Below are 22,089 nucleotides of genomic sequence, written 5' to 3'. Positions count from 1 at the left end.
GGAAGGACAGAATGGACTGGAACTGTGTGGGGACACTTGGGATTTGGAGGGAATTCAGAGGTTTTGCTGAGTTGCGGCCATGCAGGATGGTGGCAATCTTACTCCTCCCCAGGGCTCTTGAGAGAGAGGATGGCACCTCCCTTGGAGATTCAACCCCACTTGTTGGGCCACTGAAATGCAAATCGAGGCTCATTAACAATCAGCATCTGCCCCACTCTCCCAAAATCCCCTTACACTGAACACCTGAGGGAGTTTTTCATTCAACTGAGAACCCAAGGTTCTTCAAGTAACTACAACTAATAGCCTCCAGGCAAAAAGCTACAGAATAACTGGACCATTCATGGGCTTGCAACTCAGCCCAGGAAAGTAAGACTTGACAGCAGTGTTTAACATGGGTCCTCCCATGCTCATCCAAACCAGTAGAGGGAGCCACAAACAGCAGGACACCAACACCCACAAAGAAAATTTGGCAGGCTCAAAAACCCACTTAGATAGCCAAAATGGTGAAACAAAGAAACAAATCCCAAATGAAAGAACAACAGACCTCTACGGAAGATGAGATAAACGAGGTGCAGTTAAGCAAGTTAACAGAACTAGAATTCAGAGCCATGATCTTGAAGAAGCTCAACAGCATGAGTAAGGACATCAACACCATGAGTAAAGACATAGAAATGTTGAAAATCAACCAATTGGAAATTAAAAACCACCAAAAAGAAATGAAGAATGACATAGCAGAAATAAAGAACACGTTGGAAGGACTAACCAGCAGAGTAGAAGATGCTGAGGTCAGATCAGTGAATTAGAAGACAGGGTAGAAAAAAATCAACCAATCAGAAAACCAAAAGGAAAAAACAATTAAAAAACAGGAAGACAGCTTAAGAGAACTGTGGGAAAACTGGAAACGTAATAATATTCACATCATAAGAGTTCCCGAAAAAGAAGAAAATGAGCAAGGGTTAGAGAATATATTTGAAGAAATAGTGACAGAAAACTTCCCTAATTTGGTGAAGGAAGAAGGCATTCAAGTTCAAGAAGCACAGAGAGCCACAGTAAGAAGAACCCAAACAGGCCCACACCAAGACACATAGTAATTAAAATGCCAAAAATTACAAAGAGAGAATCCTAAAAGCAACAAGAGTTAAGTAACAGGTTACCTACAAAGGAAACCCCATAAGGATCTCAGCTGACTTCTCAACAGAAACACTACAGCCCAGAAGGGAACTGGCATGAGGTAATCAAGGTCATAAAACACAAGGATCTGAATCCAAGACTACTCTACTGAGCAAGGCTGTCATTCAAAACAGAAGGTCAAATAAATAACTTCCCAGACAAAAAAAAAAAAAAAAAAGGCTAAAGGAATACACTAGCACCAAACCAGCACTGCAAGAAATGTTAAAAGGACTGCTATAATTAGTAGAAGAAATAGGAAAAAAAATATCACCACATTAAACAAAAATGGCAATAAATAAGTACATATTAATTATCACCTTAAATGTAAATGGATTGAATGCTCTGATAAAAAGACATAGAGTAACTGATTGGATATAAAAGCGTGACTCTTCTATATGTTGTTTACAAGAGACCCACCTCACAACAAAAGACTCACATAGGTTGAATGTGAAGGGATGGAAAAAAATCTTCCAAGCAAACGGATAGAAAAAAAGAAAAAAACTTGGGTAGCAATATTCATATCGGATAAAATAGATTTTAAAATGAAGACCATAGCTAAAGACAAACAAGGCCACTACATAACATTGAAAGGATCTATCCAACTTGATAAACATATATGCACCCAATATAGGAGTAGGAGCACCAAAATATATTAAAAATCTTCTGGAGGGCCCTGGCCAGTTTGGCTCAGTGGTTAGAGCGTCGGCCTGCGGTCCGGAGAGACCCGGGTTCAGTTCCCGCTAAGGGCACGTACTTCGGTTGCAGTTTGTCCCCGGCCCTGGTTGGTCGTGCGGGTGGCAGCCACTCGATGTGTCCCTTTCACATCAATGTCTCTCTCTCTCTCTCTTCCTCTCTCTCCCTCCCACTCTGTCTGTACAAAAAAATGGAAAAAATATCCTCGGGTGAGGATAAAAAAAAACAAAAAAAAAAACTTCTGGAGGACTTCAAAGGAGAAATCGACAGCAATACAAATATAGAAGTGGACTTCAACACCCCACTGATACCACTGGATAGATCCTATAGACAAAAAATTAGCAAGGAAACAGAGATTCTAAATGAAGCACTAGACCAAATGTATTTAATAGATATCTATAGAGAATTACACCACAAAACTAGAGAATTCACATTCTTCTCAAGTGCAAATGGGACATTCTCAAAGATAGACCACATGTTAGGGCACAAACTAAGTCTCTACAAGTTCAAGAAGATTGAAATCATATCAAGCATCTTCTCAGATCACAGTGGCATTAAACTAGAAATCAATTGCATCAAGAACATGCAAAGACATTTGAAAACATGGAGGCTAAATACCATGTTATTAAACAAAGAATGGGTTACCAAGGAAAACAAGGAAGAAATTAAAAACTTCCTGGAACCAATGAAAATGGACATGCAACAACACAAAATCTATGGGATTCAGCAAAAGCAGGTCTGAGAAGGAAGTTCATAGCACTACAGACCTACCTCAAGAAACAGGAAATATTTCTAATAGACTATCTAACCTCACAACTTAAAGAACTAGAAAGCAAGCAAACCAACCAACAAACAAAAACCCCAGAGTAAGTAGAGGAAGGAAATAGTAAAGATCAGAGCAGAAATAAATGACATAGAGACCAAGAAAACACTTCAAAGGATCAATGAAAGAAAGATCTGGTTTTTTGAAAAGATAAACAAGATTGATGGACACTTAGCTAGACTCACCAAGAAACAAAGAGAGATAACCCAAATACACAAAATCAGAAATGAAAGAGGAAAAGTAACAACTGACACCACAAAAATATAAAATGATCATTAACAACTACTACGAACAATTATATGGCAACAAATTTGACAATCTAAGTGAAATGGACAAATTTCTAGAAACACACAGTCTCCCAGAACTGGACCGAGAAGAGATAGAAAACTTGAACAGAACAATAACACCTAAGGAAATTGAAGAGGGAATCAAGATTCTCCCAGCAAACAAAAGCCCAGGCCCGAATGGCTTCACAGTGGAGTTTTACCAAACATTCAAAAAAGAACTAACACCAATTCTCCTCAAACTATTTCAAAATTCAAGAAGAAGGAAGACTTCCAACTTGTTTTATGAGGCCAGCATAATTCTAATTCCTAAACCAGAAAAAGACATTACAAAGAAAGAAAACTACAGGCCCATGTCTCTAATGAACATAGACGCTAAAATCCTAAACAAAATACTACCAAATCGGATCCAGCAATACATCAAAAAAAAAAAAAATTATTCACCATGACCAAGTGAGATTCATCTCAGGGATACAAGGCTGGTATAATATTCGCAAATCAATGTAGGTGATACACCAAATAAATAAAATGAAGAATAAAAACCACATGATCATATCAATAGATGCTAAAAAAGCATTCAACAAAATCCAGCATCTATTTCTGATAAAAATGCTCAGCAATCTGGAAATAGAGGGATCATATCTCGACATAAGAAAGGCCATATGTGAAAGACCTACAGCCAACATCATACTCAATGGGCAGAAACTAAAAGCATTTCTCTTTAGAACAGAAACAAGACAGGGATGCCCACTTTCACCATTCTTATTTAACATACTACTGGAAGTTTTAGCCACAGCAATCAGACATGAAGTAAAAATAAAAGAGATGCAAATTGGAAAGGAGGAAGTAAAACTGTCATTATTTGCAGATGACATGATACTACAAAAAAAAAAAAAAAAAAAGTCCATCAAAAATCTACTAGACTTACTAAATGAATTTGGCAAAGTAGCAGGATACAAAATTAACATCAAGAAATAGATGGCATTCTTATACACCAATGATGAACTCACAGAAAGAGAAACTGAAACAACAATCTTATTTACCATCATGGCAAAAAAATTAAGATACCTAGGAATAAACTTAACCAATGAAGTAAAGAACCTATTTGCAGAAAACTACAGGACATTGAAAAAAGAAATAAAGGAAGATATAAAAAAGTGGAAGCACATACCTTGTTCATGGATTGGAAGAATTAACATCATTACAATGTCCATATTATCCAAAGCAATCTATATATTCAATGCAATCCCAATCAAAATACCAACAACATACTTCACAGAACTAGAACAAATACTTCAAAAGTTCATATGGAACCAAAAAAGATCCTGAATTGCCACAGCAATCTTGCAAAAGAAGGACAAAGTTGATGAGATCACAATACCAGATATCAGGTTATACTACAAAGATACTGTAATCAAAACAGCCTGGTACTAGCACGAGAACAGGCATATAGACCAGTGGAACAGAAGAGAGAACCCAGAAATGGACCCCAGACATTATGCTTAATTAATATTTGACAAAGGAGGCAAGAGCATACAATGGATTAAAGACAGCCTCTTTAATAAATGGTGGTGGGAAAACTGGACAGTTACATGCAAAAAATGAAAGTAGACCATCAACTTACACCATACACAAAAATAAACTCAAAATCGATAAAACACTTAAATTTGACCCGTGAATTCATAAAAATCTCAGAAGAAATTGTAGGCAACAAAATTTTGGACATTATACGCAGCAGAATTTTCACTGATACATCACCTATGGCAACAGAAACAAAGGAAAAAATGAACACATGGGACTACATCAAACTAAAAAGCTTCTGCACAGCAAAATAAACAATCATCAGAACGGAAAGGCAACCCACTATATGGGAGAGCATCATTGCCAATGATACATCAGATGAGGGGTTAATTTCCAAAATATATAGAGTGCTCATACAACTCCACAAAAGAAAGACAAAGAACCCAATTAAAAATGGGCAGAGGACCTAAATAGACACCTCTCCAAACAGGACATACAAATGGCTAAGAGACATGAAGAAATGCTCAACATTACTAATCATCAGAGAGATGCAAATTAAAACAACAATGAAGTATCACCTCACACCTCTCAGAATGGCCGCCATCAATCAACAAATCATCAAACAACAAGTTTTGGCCAGGGTGTGGAGAAAAGGGGACTCTACTACACTTCTGGTGGAAATTCAGACTGGTGCAGCCACTATGGAAAACAATATGGTGTTACCTCAAAAAATTAAAAATTGAATTGCCATTTGGCCCAGTGATCCCACTTCTAGGAATATACCCTAAGAAGCCTGAAACACCAATCAGAAAGAATATATGTATCCCCAGGTTCATAGCATCACTATTTACAATAGCTAAGTTCTGGAAACATCCCATATGTCCATCAGTAGACAAATGGATAAAAAAGCTGTGGTACATATACACAATGGAGTACTATGCAGTTGTAGGAATGAAAGATCTCTTATCCTTTGAGATGACATGGAGGGACCTGGAAAGTATTATCCTAAGTGAAACAAGCCAAGCAGAGAAAGGCAAATACCACATGATTTTACTTATTTGTGGAATATAATTAACATAACAGTCTGAGAAATAGAGTAGTCCCAGAGACATGGAAGTAGGGTACAGACTGACAACCCTAAGAAGAGGGAGTGGTGGGGGGAGTGAAGATATAAACCACAGAACTTATATGCATGTAAACATAACCAATGGACAAGGACAACAAAGCCAGGGATGGGGTGGAAGGAATGGGGAGGAGGGTGTCAATGGGGAAAAATAGGAGAAACATATGTAACAAAAATAAAATTTACAAAAAGAATCTAAGAAAAAGAACCTATACTGATTTAAATTATTCTTATGACAAAGAAGAAACAATTTAAAAATCCATCATATGAAAGATTATCATATGAAAGAGGCAGCATATTTATTTTCTATTCGTTGTTGTTCCAGACGCCAGAATTTAGAGGAATAGGTGGGAATTATAGGAAGGAGGATCTAGCTTACCATTAAACTTGTCAGTCTTATCATGTGACCAAGTAGACAGGACCTAGTTTCCTGCAAATTTTCTAATAAAGCCTGTGCAATCATCAGAATAAAAACATCCTTCTTTGGGGTTGGGACAGAACACCTCTTAACTCCCTTGTGTATAATAAAATATGATTTTCTTTTCTATTCACTCTCAGTACAAAGTATCCTTAATGTCATTCTCAAATTTTGGAATGAGAACTGCCTGGTTTTGAATCCTGACTCCAGTAACTTCCTAGTTGTTTGCCTAAGCAAGCTTTAAAACTTTTGTTTGACTCAGTTTCCTCAACTGAAATCTGGGGAGTTTACTCTGTTATAGTGTGAGGAGTAAATGAGATTAGGCATGTAAAACATTAGAGACACAAGTACTTGAAAATAAGATATCAATATGTGTTTAACACTCTCAACAATTTTGCCTTAATTAGTCAGAAATGAGATTCCCTTTCCAATAATTAATTTTTAATACTTGTTATTTTGTTAGTATAAATTTAAAATGTTTATAAAAATAAATAATAAATATATAATCTATGCTCCCAAATCCCAACAGAAATCAATTCCAATTTTATATATATCATAAGAGAATTTTAGCCATATAAATATATTTATGAAACATGTATATGGTTTTACCTATGTACATACATGTATTTACATATACTATCTTACACCTTGCTTTTTGCCTTGATTATTTATTGGAAACATCTGTCCATTTATATACATATAGCACAAATGTAACCTTCACAGCTGCTGGTTAACCTATACTAAGGATAAATTCTCATTTGACATATATTTCAGATTTTTTACTATCATAATCAATGCCACAGTGAGTACCACTAAGGACTGTGAACACATTTTTGTTAGCATTTCTATAGGAGAAAGTCTTAGATCTATAATTAATTGGTCACATTTTAAATTTTATACCTTTATCAAAATTGTATTCCAAAATTTTTTAGCCAATTTATATTCTCACACAATTGTGTAGAGTGCTAATCTTCTATCACTTAAGATTTAAAATATTATCAATTTTTACCAATTTTATAGACTAAAATTATATTTCATTCTTAGATTTATAGTTTTCTAATTATTTGTAACTCCTCACATGTTTATTTGCTTTTTATATTTGTTTTTTGCATTTTTGCACATTTGTAAAAAAAAACAACAAAAGACAAACATCGCAAAGGTTAAATCCTTTGCTCATTTTGTTTTAGGGCTGTTTAATACTCTTTTATAAATTTGCAGAGACTATTGTGTAAGCAAAGTCATGTTTTGTCACACTTATAACAAAACTTTTCACTCTGTCATCAGTTGTTCAACTTTATTTTTGTTCAATTTTTTTTATAATGTCTTATAATTTTAAAATTTGAAAGCAAAACAGCTTTTTTTTTTTAATGCTCACTTAACCTCGAAGTTATACTTAAAAAAAAGACCTTTCTCAATTTTGGATTATAAAACTATCCTTCAACATTTTCTTCTTTTATAAATACAAATCTACTTTTTTCTTTAAATCATTAATTGACCTTAAATTCAATTTTTTCTTGTATTTGGCTGAGAGATGGTCTTCCTCTTAATGTATGACCACATATTGCAATGCTATTTATTCAATAATACAGCTTGTACCCCACTAATTTGCCATGTCATATATTATCTAATATTAAATTCTCAGTTTTATATTGGATGTTTCTGGACTTTAAGATTTATTTTTTAAAGTGTTTTTATATTTATGGTAATACCCATATTTATTTATTTACTAAAAAGCACTTTATAATATCCTAATATCTTTCTCAAAATCACTTTGGTTATTCAATAAATGTATTCATTTAGATGAACCAAATAATCAGTTTGCAAAGTTTCTTACCTCAAAAGAAGAAAGGAAAAGAGAGGAAAATAAACTTCAAAAAGAAAGAAAAGGAATTAACCTGTAATCTCATTGGGGGAAGTTCCATATTTACATTTTGGGAAAATTTGCATGTTTACACTCTTAAAATTTCCCATATTGCAACATTAATTTCATCTTTCTATGGCTCTGTTACCTCTCTCACTCTGTCTCTTTTTACTGCATTCACATTGGTATTCTATAAAAAATATACCTCAATTTGGGGAAAATTAATGTATGTTTTTTTGTTTGTTTGTTTGTTTTTAATCCTCACCCAAGTACTTTTGTTGTTTTTTTTTTTTTGCATTAATCTTCAGATAGACCAGGAGGGAAAGAGGGAGGAAGAGAGAGAGAAACATCGATGTGAGAGAGACACATGGAGTGGCCACCACCCGCACGACTCCAACTGGGGCCGGGGACAAACTGCAACCAAGGCACGTGCCCTTAGCAGGAACGGAACCCAGGATTCTCTGGTCTGCAGGCTGACACTCCAACTGCTGAGCCAAACTGGCCAGGGTGAAAATTAATGTTTTATACTAGGCTTAGTCTTCTCATTTTTTCATTTTGTGTCTGTACACGACTAATGTCTTCTACTATGCTTTGTCAGAAAACTTGATTTTTAAAAGTATCAGCCATACTCTTTCTTATTTGTATTCCTAGACATTTGACTATTCTTCTTATTCTATTTCTTATTATTTGCTTTTGTAATTAGGAGTTTTTTCTACATATTTTCTAATTTGTTATTATTTGTATTGTCTTATGGCTTTTTGATCTTGCACTTGGCCATGTTTCACTGACTTTCCATTTGAGCATGGAATACAGCTGCTGACACCTAACATTATGACTTTGTGGATCAGATAGTGGCCCCGTTCAGTGACATGGACACTTAGTGTCTCATGGCCAACCATTTGACTTCTATTAGGGCACAGTATTAAGCCAGGAGCTATTTCTCAAAGAGGAACAGTCATCTGCAAAAATGTCATGCTTTTTTCATAACTCTGGGACCTGCCTTCTAATGTTCTAACGGGGCTTGCCATAGCTGAGCTATATTTCATGTACCACCACTGAGTACAGTCTTTAATCAACCAATCAGGCACATAGAGACACTCTCAGCCACTTGGACTAGCACAGTAAATTCAAATAAATCTGGCTCATGTTCCTATAATAATAAATTCAACTTAATCTAAAATTATAGTCTTTTCTCCTGGATATAGCATCCTTAGAATCTATTTTCACTTACATTCCTCAGATTTTTAATGATAAAAATTAGCAAAATCTTGCAATTTTGGGGGGTCAAAGTGTATATTTGGTCTCTGAGGTCAGGGTATGAAGCAGTGTTTACGACTTGTAAGGAATGAACCTAAGGAAAATTTCTACCTCTTGAAATGAACACAGCTGTTAATGTCTTTGAAAAGTTGTAAACAAGGTAGAACAACTTTAAAAAAGCACACACAACCAAAAAAAGCTATTCTTGTTAGCAAGGATGACTTAATAGGGTTTTCAAGTTCATAGTGCTTACATTTACTTAAAATTCTAGATATATTCCAATTCCATTACTCAGCATTTCTATCCTTCTTAATCCATATACCAACTTTCACATACAAGATCTAATACACCTATAAATTAAACTTGTATTGTATTTCATTAATTTATAGAATCAGACTTTGTACCTCATTTTCAGAAATATTAGCTCTGAAATTCCTTTACGCCAGTGATAGAAACTATCCCTAGTCCTCTGAACATGCCTTCAGGCAAGAATTATTTGTCTTATTATTTTATTTTAAAATATACTTTATTTTTAGAGCAATCTTAGGGTCACATCAAAATTGAGCAGAAAGTGCGCAGACTTCCAATATGCCCCCGGCTCCTACGTATGCATGGAATCGCCCACTATCAACATCCTGCACCTGAGTGGTTAATTTATTACAAGCAATTATCAGACATTGATGGTATCTCATTACCCAAAGGCACCATTTATAGTAGAGTTCACTCTTGGTGTTGATTTCACTTATGGGTTTTCACAAATGTATAATGACATGAATGCACCATTATAATATCACACTGAGTAGTTTTACTGCCTTAAAAATGTTCTGGGCTCAACCTATTCACCTCTCCCCCATGCCCTTGACAAATATAATTTTTCTTTTATTGTTTTCATAGTTTTGCTCTTTCCAGAATGCTATATAGTTTGACTCATGCAGCATGTAGATTTTTCAGATTGGCCTCTTTCACTTAGTAATATTTATTTAAGATTCCTACATGTCTTTACACAGCTTGATACTTCACTTATATATATAAATGAATAATATTCCATTGCATAAAAGTACCATAATTTATTCATTCACCTACTGAAAGACAACTACTGAATCATATGGTAAAAGTATGTTTCGCCTTTTAAGGAACTGCCAAACTGTCCTCAAAATGGCTGTACCATTCTGCAGTCCCATCAGCAATCAGTCAGAGTTCCTACTGTTCCACATCCTCACCAGCATTTGGTGTTGTCAGTGTTTTGAATTATGGCCATTCTAATAGATTTATAGGGGTATCTCATTGTTGCTTTAATTTGTTTTTTCCTGATACATAATATACAGCATCTTTTCATATGCTTATTTGCCACCTGTATATCTTTTTTGGTGAGATGTCTGTTCAGACCTTTCGACTACTTTTTAATTGTGTTTTTCATTTTCTTATCATAACATTGAATTGTATATTTCAGATAACATTCCATTATTCAGATACATCTTTTGCAAATATTTCCTCCCAGTCTGTGGCTTGTTTTCTCATTCTCTTGAAGGAATTTACTTTTAAATACTTTTTAATACCCCGAGTGCTGTCAGCCTGCCCACCCCACAGTGCCCATGATCCTCATTCCCACCCTGAGCTGGTCCAACAAGCACTGTCTTCCATGAACATACTGTTGTAGGCAATCACTAGTGCTAATTTAAGTCACTCTTTTGCTTTTGCAGTCTATGAAATGCCACTATTTCATTTCCCAACCATAAACAGATTACTACTGTCTTCAGATCCCACCAGGTAAGACAAACGCCACAGATTTCCCTCCTATGGCTCTATTGTACTGAGGCGTTTATACTTTCAGATATGGTATCAGCCAAGTTTCAGTTTAAGAAAGAGAAGCCAGTTGGAATTTTTTTAAGAAGGAAGAAATTTAATAGAAATAAGGTGATTACATATACATGACTCGAGGAATAAGAATCGGGAGGCTACCTGCCAATGGAGTTATTGCATTCAAGGGTGTATTGTTGTAACAACAATCTGGGTATCAAAGAAAACAACTTATCCTTATCTCCAGAACCTGTTTTGCTTGTAGAAGCAGCAAGCAGAAACAGGGTTTTAGCCTCATTATGTCTTCTAAATCTTATATAAATGCATCTAATCAGTGGAATCTAGTTCTCATCCCAAACCGTGGGTATAAGTGTGTGGGAAATGCAGTTCTTAGATTTCAGGGCTCTGCAGTTCAGAGAAAGACATAAAGGGAGTGAGGTGGATTCTGACCATATTAATCTTAGTTATGCTATATAATTAGTCAGAGTCCATACACATTGTTTAAAAATCTATAATTTTATGTTTTTGCTAGAATACTGTCTGATCCAAACTAGTAACGACATCATTGTCAGCTGTTATTATCACTATACATGAAACATAAATTTATAGACATATTTATATCTTATTACTACTATTATTATTAACTCATATGACTTTCTTTAGCACATCTTTTAGTCTTTGTAAATCCCTTGCCCTGGCTGGTTTGGCTTACCAGTTAGAGCATCAGCCCTCAGACAGAAGGATTGCAGGTTTGATCCCTAGCCCCAGTCAGGGTTGTGTGGAAGGCAACCAATCCATGTGTCTCTCTCACATCGATGTATCAATGTTTCTCTCTCTCTCCCCCTCCCTACCTTCCACTCTATCTAAAAGAGTAATGAAAAAATATACTCGGGTGAGTATTAACAGTAACAATAACAAAAAACGTCTTTGTAGCCCTGCTGGTATGGTTCAGTGGTTGAGTGTTGACCCATGCACCAAGAGGTCACCAGTTCAATTCCCCGTCAGGGCGCATGCCCAGGTTTTGGACCTGATCCCCAGTGAGGGGCATGCAGGAGGCGGCCAATGTACTCTTTCATTGTGTTTCCATCTCTCCTTACCTCTCCCTTCCTCTCTCTCTAAAAATCAATAAAAAGAAAAAAGATTTTTTAAAAAGTCTTTGTAAATCCCTAAAGTTTCCTGGAGTTCTGGAAGTGATTGTCAGCAAGTGAACTGGTGAAACCCATATGTCCCCACTTTCTAGTGGCAGCTGGAGGTTTGTGATGAATTCCCAGACAAGGTGAGTGGTGACAAGATGTGAGGAGGCTTATGTGCCACCCACTCCTCACCAGCTCTGCCCAGAGCCCTTGGTTCTTTGTGTTTTGCAATGTTGAGATAAAGGGCAGCTGAGCTTCCTTAGGGATGGTTGTGAAAGAGAAGGAAATGAATATGTATGTGCCCTTAGATCTTCTTAACTTTTCATCTCCAGAGAGAAACATGGCTTTTATCCTCTCACTGGGGTTGGGGCAGCTGCAAGTGGGAATTCTGAGAGGCATCCACTGCCTATTTCCAGGTGTCATCTTAACTTTCCTGCCAAGGCTGAATTTTGATTTTAAATCAGAGTAGCAGAATTTAGGATTAAGCCACTGTACTGCAACATAGACTGTTTTAAGGCAGCTATATGAAACCTTCATTGAAAGGTTAATATTAATTATTTTCACAAACTATATTAGACCTGAATTAAGTGCCATTAGGTGAACATTAACTGCTAAGATGCAAATGTTAAGAACTGAGAGAGGAACAGGTGCCCCTCTCACCTTTATTTTTCAATTCCCTTAAAAAATACAACAAAGATGAAGACAGTTTCTCTGACATATTCAAAGGCCCTTCTACTAATTCTTTGTTTAAATTTTATCTCACTTATACTAACAAAGATTCTTCAAGAGTTAAATGGAGGATTGAGATAAGTAGCTAATCTAGATTAGTCAGAAGTGAGAACTGGAACATGCCCTTACGCTAAACATATCCTGGTTTTTAAGTCAGCAGTTTGTTTTGTGTTCATGTTATCTTTTTTTTCCATCAGGCTTGCTGAAAGTTAATTTGGAAGAAATATATATGCTAGAAATATGGGTTTTATTTTTTGAAATTCATTAGGGAACCTTTCCCCTGATAAATCTCCCTCCATCAAACACTATTTCCCAATTACCGACCAAAGCCCACTGATGGATTGATAAGCTCCCTGGGAGTAAGACTCCATCCAGAGAATCCCCGTCAGCACTGCTTCCCCCAGTGACGCTGCGCTCTGATTGTTACTCTCCTTAATATCGAGGAAAAGGAGAGGACGATTTCCGCAGAGTCAATCCCACCTCTAGGTTAGAATGTGTAAGCAATACTGATTAGAATGGTAGGAGATACAGAACTTTCATTTAGTTCTACTCATCCTCGAAGCCTTTTACGATGAGCTACAACAAATGAAGAGAGTAAGTCTAAATCTCTTGGTAAACTATACCACTTAACCTACTTTGTGACTATGCAGCTGAGCCAGGAGGAGGCTCTGATGTGTTTCAGGCCCTCCTCATAAAAATGCCTGTTTGTGAACTGACCCCTCCTCATGCCTTTCTTGCAAGCATTAGTTACTGTCATTTACAGGGATTGTCTTTCTTCCTTCAGGGAACTTAACTTGGGTGTGTAGGTAAGAAATGGAAAGGAAATGAACATGTTAATATTCTTCACCAAATCATCATAGACTGAAATAGCAAAAGAAGTGACCTTCATAAATTATGTTGTACCTTATCACAGGACTTAGACCTGGGCATAAAAAGGATACAAATTCATGCGGAGCCTGCCACTGTTGGAAGTTCAGACTGAAGACACCTTTTAAATTATTTATAGAAGGGGAAAAAAATAGTTGTGAGGAAATAATGCTCTATTAACAGCCATGGTCTTTCAGCAGAAGGGCACAGAGGCTCCTCCTAGTCTTGACATTTTTTTTCTATGATCATGCATTTGTGTCTCAGTATAGATGTGCTTGGTGTTATTCAATACATGAAATTTTACCTGAGACCAGGCTCTCAGCTTACAGTGCAGGAGGAACAAACTGGCCCAAACAGAGCACAGACGCAAATGCTGTCCTAATGGCAAATGCTGTCTTTATAGTTGGGCTGCTTCTTGAATAAATCATGTCACAGGAAAGACAAAGGTGGCATTGGCTCAAAAGATTTCTACACAATTTTAAACAAATCTGTATGAGAAATATTTATCAAATATGAACTTACTATATGAGTCTCACCAACAAAAATGCATTCACACTACCAAGCACCGAATCGGACACTAAGGAGATAGGGAGTCATACAACAGTGGTGGTATGAATGTGCTTTGGAGTCCACAGACCTGGACCGATGTCTTGAGTTAATGGCTAGATTGTGGGTCTTAAACTGTACTGAAGCCAATTTAGGAAGGAGACATTTATTAAAAGTCCACATGCTTCCCTTGCCCTCGTCAGGTGGCTCAGTTGGTTGGAGCATCATTGTCACATACTACACCATAAAGGTTGTGGGTTTAATTCCGGGTCAGGGCAGGCACATCTAGCTTGTGGGTTCTATCCCCAGACAGGGCATGTACAGGGGGCAACAGATTGATGTTTCTCTCTCACATCAATGTTTCTTCCCTCTCTTCCTAAAAACCAATGAAAACATATCCTTGGGTGAGGATTCAAAAACAAGCCTGCATGCTTCTCTAGAGTTGTTTTTCATTGCTTTCTGTGTTCTATCCAATTAGAATGGCTTGTGCCACTTGGCTAAAATCATTGATACTAGAGGTGATATTGCTTCATTATCTTTGGTCCCCAATTTAAAATCCTAGGACAGAGTTTGTCATGGCTTTATTTTAAGTTAAGTATTAATCTAACAGACAAAAGTCTATGTCTTGGAGAGAAAGGTAGGATGACAGAGTAAGATATTTATAAAAATTTTGCATTTTTGCAATCCCTATAAAAATTTCAAAGTAGTCATAGAGACAGAACAAACAATCCTAAAATTTGTATGGAATCACAAAAGACCCCAAATAGCCAAAGCAATCTTGAAAAGAACAAAACCGGAGGCATCCTGCTTCCTGATTCCAAATTATATTGCAAAGCTATAGTCATCAAAACAGTGTAGTATTGGCATAAGAACAGACACTTAGATCAATGGAACAGAATAGAAAAACCAAAAATAAATCCAAACACATACAGTTAGTTAATTTATAATAAAGGAGTCAAGAATATGTGATGGAGAAAGGATAGTTTCTTCAATAAATGGAGTTGAGAAAACTGGAAAGTCACACTCAAAAGAAGAAAATTAGACCACTGTTTTCACCAGACGCAAAAATTTACTTAAATTGATTAAAGACTTGAATGTAAAGACCTGAAACTATAAAACTCATAGAAGAAAATGCAGGTGGTAAGTGCCTATACATCAGTCTCAGCAATTATATATATATGTGTGTGTGTGTATATATGAGTTTGACATAAAAAGCAAAGGCAACAAAAGCAAAAATGAACAAGTATAACTACGTAAAACTAAAAAACTTCTTCAGAGCAAAGAAAGCCATTAATAAAATGCAAAGGCAATCTATGGAATGATAGAAAATATGTGCAATTAATGCATCTGATAATGGGTTAAAGTTCAAAATATATAAAAAACTAATACAACTCAAAAGCAAATAAATAATAATCTGATTTTAAAATGGACAAAGGACTTGAATAGACATTTTTCCAAAGAAGACACATAGGTGGCCAACTGGAACATGAAAAGGTATACAACATCACTAATCATCAGGGAAATGCAAATGAAACTACAATGAGATCATTTCACATCACACCTGTTAGAATGTTTGTTTTTTTTAAAGGACAAAAACTGAATGTGTTCGTGAGGATGTGAAGAGAGGAGAATATGTGTGCATTGTCAGTGAGAATGTAAATTAGTATAACCACTATGAAAAACAGTATGGAAGCTCCTAAAATGCTTAAAAATAGAACTATCATACGCTCTAGAAATTCCACTTCTGAGTATTTATTTGAAAAAAAAATTAAAACACGAACTAGAAAAGATATATTCATCCCTATGTCTTTTTGTAGCATTATTTATAATAACCCAGACAAGGAAGCAACCAAAGTATCCATCAATAGATGAACTGATAAATAAAATGATACATATGATGGAATATTGTTCAGTCATTAAAAAGAAGGGGATTCTGCCATTGGTGACAACATGGATGGAGCTTGAGGGCATTATGCTAGTGAAATTAGTCAGACAGAGGAAGACAAATACTGTATGCACTCACTTATGTAATCTAAAGAAAAAAAATAATAACAACCAAGCTCATAGATACAGCGAACAGACTGGTTGACAGAGGCAGGGGCAGGAGGGGAGGTGACATGGGTGAATGTGGCCAAAGATATAAACTTCCAGTTATTAAATAAGTAAGTCCTGGAGATGTCACGGACATTACGAGGACTATAGTTAAAAAACATTGTATTGTATATTTGCCCTGGCCGGTTTGGCTCAGCGGTTAGAGAGCCCGCCTGTGGTCCGGAGAGACCCGGGTTCGGTTCCCGCTAAGGGCATGTACCTTGGTTGCAGTTTGTCCCCGGCCCTGGTTGGTCATGCCGGTGGCAGCCACTCGATGTGTCCCTTTCACATCGATGTCTCTCTCTCTCTCTCTCTCTTCCTCTCTCTCCCTCCCACTCTGTCTGTACAAAAAAATGGAAAAATGTCCTCGGATGAGGATAAAAAATAAATAAATAAATAAATAAATAAATAAATAAATAAATAAATAAAAAACATTGTATTGTATATTTAAAAGTTGTTAAGAGAATAAATCTTTAAAAAGTTCTCATCAAAATAAACTGTAACTGTGTAGCTAAAAGAAGAATATGCATTTTTAATTTGAACTCTTGGTTACAATATTTTTTTAAAATAGCCCAATGGATATATGCCTAAACCCATTTCAGTTAGCTCCCTTTGTTGCAAGTGAGAGAATTCCAAACCCAAACTGACTTAGGCAAAAGAAAAAAAATAAGTTTTTCTTGCCTGATGTAACACAAATCCAGCAATTGCCAGGTGTTAGGCTCAGCTGCACAAAGTGTTTACCATATATCATCAGCGCTCAGTTTCTCTCTCCCCAGCTCTTGGCTTCATTTTTGTTTTGTTTCCACCTCTCTTTCTTAGATAAAAACTTCTATCCTGATGCAAAAATTGCTACGTGAGCTTCATCCTTTTAGGTGAAAGTCCACTGAAATAGTGAATCTTTTCTAGCAGCTCCCATGAAATGGAAATATTCATTCCGATTAGATTCACTAAGATCACATTTCACCACGTGAAATAAATAGTGTGGCTAAGATAATGTGGTAGTTTAAATAGAAGTGGGCTTGAATCAGGTGCTCAATCATATGCAGAGGTTGTGGAGCACCCCCCCCCCAACACACACACACACTCACACACACATGCATACACATACAAAAAACACTGAAAGATTTTTGAGACATTGATCTTCATCTATAAATTGGGGTTATTTCTAGGAAACGGTAAAATGGAGGCTAGGAAAGCAAATAATAATATCTATGAAGAATACCTAGCCCTGGCTGGTTTGGCTCAGCAGTTAGAACATCGGCCCACAGACCAATGAGTCTCGAGTTTGATTCTGATCAGGGGCACATACCTTGGTGGAGGCTCAGTCCCCAGCCTTGGTCAGGGTTGTGCAGGAGGCAACCAGTTTATGTGTCTCTCTCACATCAGTGTTTCTCTCTCTCTTTATACCCCCCCCCAGTCTATCTGAAAATAAAAAATAAAAAAAAAATATCGTTGGGTAAGGATTTAAAAAGAAAAAAAGAAGAATACCTAATGGAGAAGAAGAAGTAATAGATATGAGGTGAAACAGTTGCTCTAATAGAATACTTTCTCAGTAGGAAAGAATTGCTACTTTGGTGTCCAGTAACAAGATGGGTCATGCAGGTGGAGGAGAGCGTATTCTCCATTCATCTCAGAAAACCGTTTAGCTTCAGTACCTCAAGGGATACAGAAACGCAGCCTTATTTTGGCAAAACAAAATGTGTGGCTTGAGTAGGGTCAGGAATTAGGGTCCTGAAATCATTTGTAATAGAAAGGTGCCCTTAAAAACTTCACAGAGAGTAAGAAAGGAGAACATGAAAGTACTATTTAAAAACTCATGAATCATCTCTGATACTCCCACAAATTAGTGACTTCAATTTAGCAGTGAGAAGAGCCAGGAAAAAGGGATCATTACCTTAGAGTTTTTCAGGTTGCATCCATAGGCTGGTGAAACCACAACTTTTGTTCAAACTATCAAAAATACACAAAGAGTAAAAGTATTAGGGGTCGAGAGAAAAATTACAGGAGAGAGAGAAAGCAAAAAGGAAACAAGAAAAGGTGTAGGAAAGTAATGTTCAGTTCAGGGAGTTATATATTGCAATGTACAGCGATAATGAGGGGGAAGAAATGAAGTCGACCTGAATCCTTCTCATGCAAATCTATAATCTAGAAATAAATATAAGACAAGTACTTATATAAGTACCTTGTGTGAGGACCTTGTATTCTTTTTTAAAATCAGTGAAATAAAACTAGTATGTGAAGCATTTAGTATATCACCTGGTACACAAATGAAACAATAAATGTGTTTTTTTGTTGTTTTTAAATAGTAAAAGGCAAAAAACAAGTTATATTAAAAACTGCTTTGGAGTTTTGTGGATGAGGGATATGTGGAAGAAATGACATTTCTGGAATCAGAAAACAGCAGAAGTACAATGGCAAACATTTCAGAACATTTGTGTCAGTGAGCTGATCAATTTAACCAGGGTGGAGAGATGGGTGGAAATAGCTTATGACAAATGAGAAGTGGCAAATTAATCATTGGTAACAGATTCTCAGAGTACAGAAAAGTGTGCTGTGATGAGTAGCACCTGCTCTTGGTCGTGAAGATTAGAACTGATGACAGGCTTGCCAAGGACGCACCATCCCAGGGAGTAAAACACACTGGTGGTAGATGAGCCGGAAAGCAAACTGGGCTTAGTAAGATGATAAAGGACTTGAAATGCAGGCTCAGAAATGTGCTTTTCCCCATGAGTAACAGAAAGCTAGCAAAGGTTTGTGTGTAAGGGGATATTATACATTTATTTCAGAAGCATAATTCTGGCAGCCTGTGAATGATGCAGGCACACATTTATTTAGGCAACTATTGCTATGATCTTGCTGGGAGTAGGGATAAGGCTTCAAATAGGATTATGTCAATAGGAATGGAAAGAGAATAGATAAGAAAAATGATTCCAAAATGCAATGAATAAACTATAGTGCAAGTAGGGAGTGAGAGAGAAAAAACGTTTTAAAAGATAAGGTGATTTTTAATTTGAGTTTTGAAGAGGAGGTAATAAAAATCTTAAGAAGAAAGGAAATTTTGTAGAGTAGAAAGAAGAAACCTTGGTTCTGGAATTTTTAATTAAACATGCACTAAAACATCTTAGATGTTTAGGCATCCAGTTTTCAGCTCTAGAGATCTAGGGGTAAAAACTTGTAAAATTTCCAATGATCAGTATTAGTTAACAACAGAGAACTGGTTCGATTTGTCTTTAGTCAAATGAAGCACCCACAGTTATTGCATTGGTAGTCATAGGAATGAAGGAGAAATGAAACTACCCTGTTAACAAATATTCTGTATGGTGGTACTTCTTGAATAAGTAAGTACATGTTACCAAAAAAAAAAGTATTTATTTTATGGCATTTTCAAAACAGGTGACACTTGGAACAACCTATGTATGAAACAGTGAGATAAAAAGCAGTCCTTTGACTTGGAGGGGAGGGAAAAAAATGGAAAGGATACAACAAAAGTAAGTTATTATTATTGAGAAGCTTTGTAGAGAAGATGAACTTTCAGCTTTCAGTCTTTAAGGCAAAGGTGAATTTTAATTATGAATTTAATTTCTAGGTGAATGAATAGTGTTTCCAGAGAACGGTAGCTGGAGTAAATGAGACAAGTTCCATGAACACTGAGCTAGTTTATAGATGGATTTGCAGTGGATGCTCCTGGAAGTCTGGTTGCTTTTCCTCCAAAGTCTACATAGAGTTCTGATTCATATAAAAATGTTCATCAATTTCTATTTTTGGCCAGGATGAAATAACTGGTAAATAACTTATTCTTCCAAAGCTCAAAAATACTAAAACTGAAAAGTATATGAGACACTTGGTTTTAGGCTTTGAAATTAGCAGTTGGGGACTTTCTGAGACAAAGAAAATAAAGAGATAAGCCCCAGAAGTATAAGCTTTCTGCAAAGGGGCGATTTTTCAAACTGCACGCAGAAAGGTAGTTGTAAGCAATGAGCAGAGGTCTTCATGACAAGGAAAAGGTGTAGATCAGTGGTTAAAGTTGGGGAAGTACCTAGACTTGGTGGGATAGAAGCCAAAAAGGAGCAGTTTTCACAGACAGTGCCCTAGCAGTTGGCATGTTGATCCGTGCAGGCTCCTGGCTGAGGACCCGGCTGCATATACTGAGGGCAAGACTCTATGATGCCCAGCACAGAGTGACTGCAGAGGGTCTGAGCGCGGAACAGGATACCAGAAGACTTGTAGGATGAAGTGACATTGGAGTTCTGCCCCAGCCGGTGTTGAGAACTCACTGAGCAACTTGGGCATTCAGTTGAAAACCTGGAAAAACCAAGCTTTAAGAGGAAGAATCGTAACCTGAAGTAGGAGCTACCACCTAGAACTTAGAGGAACTGAAACAGACTTACCCTCCAATAGAGCAAAACGAGAACTGAAAAAATCCAAAGCATCTTCTAGCAATTTAAGTGCCTGTAAGAGCAAAATTTAAAACTATTTAAAGAAAGACAACATTATCTCAACTCTCTTCAAAGACTTGGCCACAATGTTTATTACTAGCCAATACAAATTACTAGCCATGCAAAAAAACAAATAAACAAACAGAAAATGTTGATTCATTATTAGAAAAATAGGTGTCAATAAAAGAGACCCTGAGATGACTCAGGTATTAGAATTATTTTTTAAAAAAAAGTGTTTAAAAAAAACTGTTATAAATATGTTACAGGACTTTAAAAAAATGGACGCAATAAATGGAGGGATGGGGAAATAAGTAGAGAAAATAAACCTATGAAAAAGACTGAAACAATTTTTATAAAAGAGGATCGGTTAGAAAACTAACATTCCCTGGTTTCAAGGCATACTATAAATCTACAGTAATCTAGACAGTATGGTATCAGGAAAATAATAGATTCATAGGAGAGAAAAAAATATGACCAACTGATTTCCAAAAAAGCACTGACCCAAATTTAGAGCAGGAATGAATTGTTTCAACAAATGGTGCTGGGAAAAGATTTCTCTGACCCACACCATGCCCAAATTTAATTCAGAATGAAGCACAAACCTATAGATAAAAGTGGAAGTTATAAAATTCTTCTAGAAGAAAGCATAGAAAGCCTTTGAATATTCTTAGAGAGGATACAAGAATAACTTCAATAAAAAAAATTGACATTATCAATAGGAAAAAACATACTTTTGACAACAGACTGGTTTCCTAAATACCTAACGAAGTTTCATAACTCAGTAATAAGAAGACAAAGGTTGGCTAATTAAAGATAAGCAAAGGATTTAAAAAGACATTTAGCAAAACTGTTTTCCAAAAGGCCACTAAGTGTACAAAAGTTGCTTAATATCTTTGTCGTATGGATATGCCAAATAAAACCACAAGAATAATTATTCTATACCCTCTAGAATGATCAAATTAAAAAGAAAAGAAATACCACCACCAAATGTGTCAAGGGTGTGAAAACTTGGAACTCTCTGGCATTGCTAGTGGGAATGTAAAATACTACTACCTCTTGGGAAAGTTTTTAGAAAGTTTCTTACAAAGTTAAACACAAACCTACTCTACTACCTAGTAATTCTAATCATAGGTATTTCAAAAAAAAAAAAAGTGAAAGTATGTGAGCACAAGAAGAATAATACAAGAATATTTATAGCAGCTTTATTTAAAATAATCCCCAAATGGCAAGAATCTGATGAACTAATACCCATCAACAGGAAATAAAAAGTCAAATTGTGGTATATTCATATACTACTACTCAGCAATAAAATATAGTGACACTATAAGTAATAACATGTA

Source organism: Molossus molossus, unplaced genomic scaffold, assembly GCF_014108415.1.
Source record: "Molossus molossus isolate mMolMol1 unplaced genomic scaffold, mMolMol1.p scaffold_m16_p_8, whole genome shotgun sequence".
Lineage (NCBI taxonomy): Eukaryota > Metazoa > Chordata > Mammalia > Chiroptera > Molossidae > Molossus > Molossus molossus.
This window is presented reverse-complemented; position numbering follows the sequence as displayed.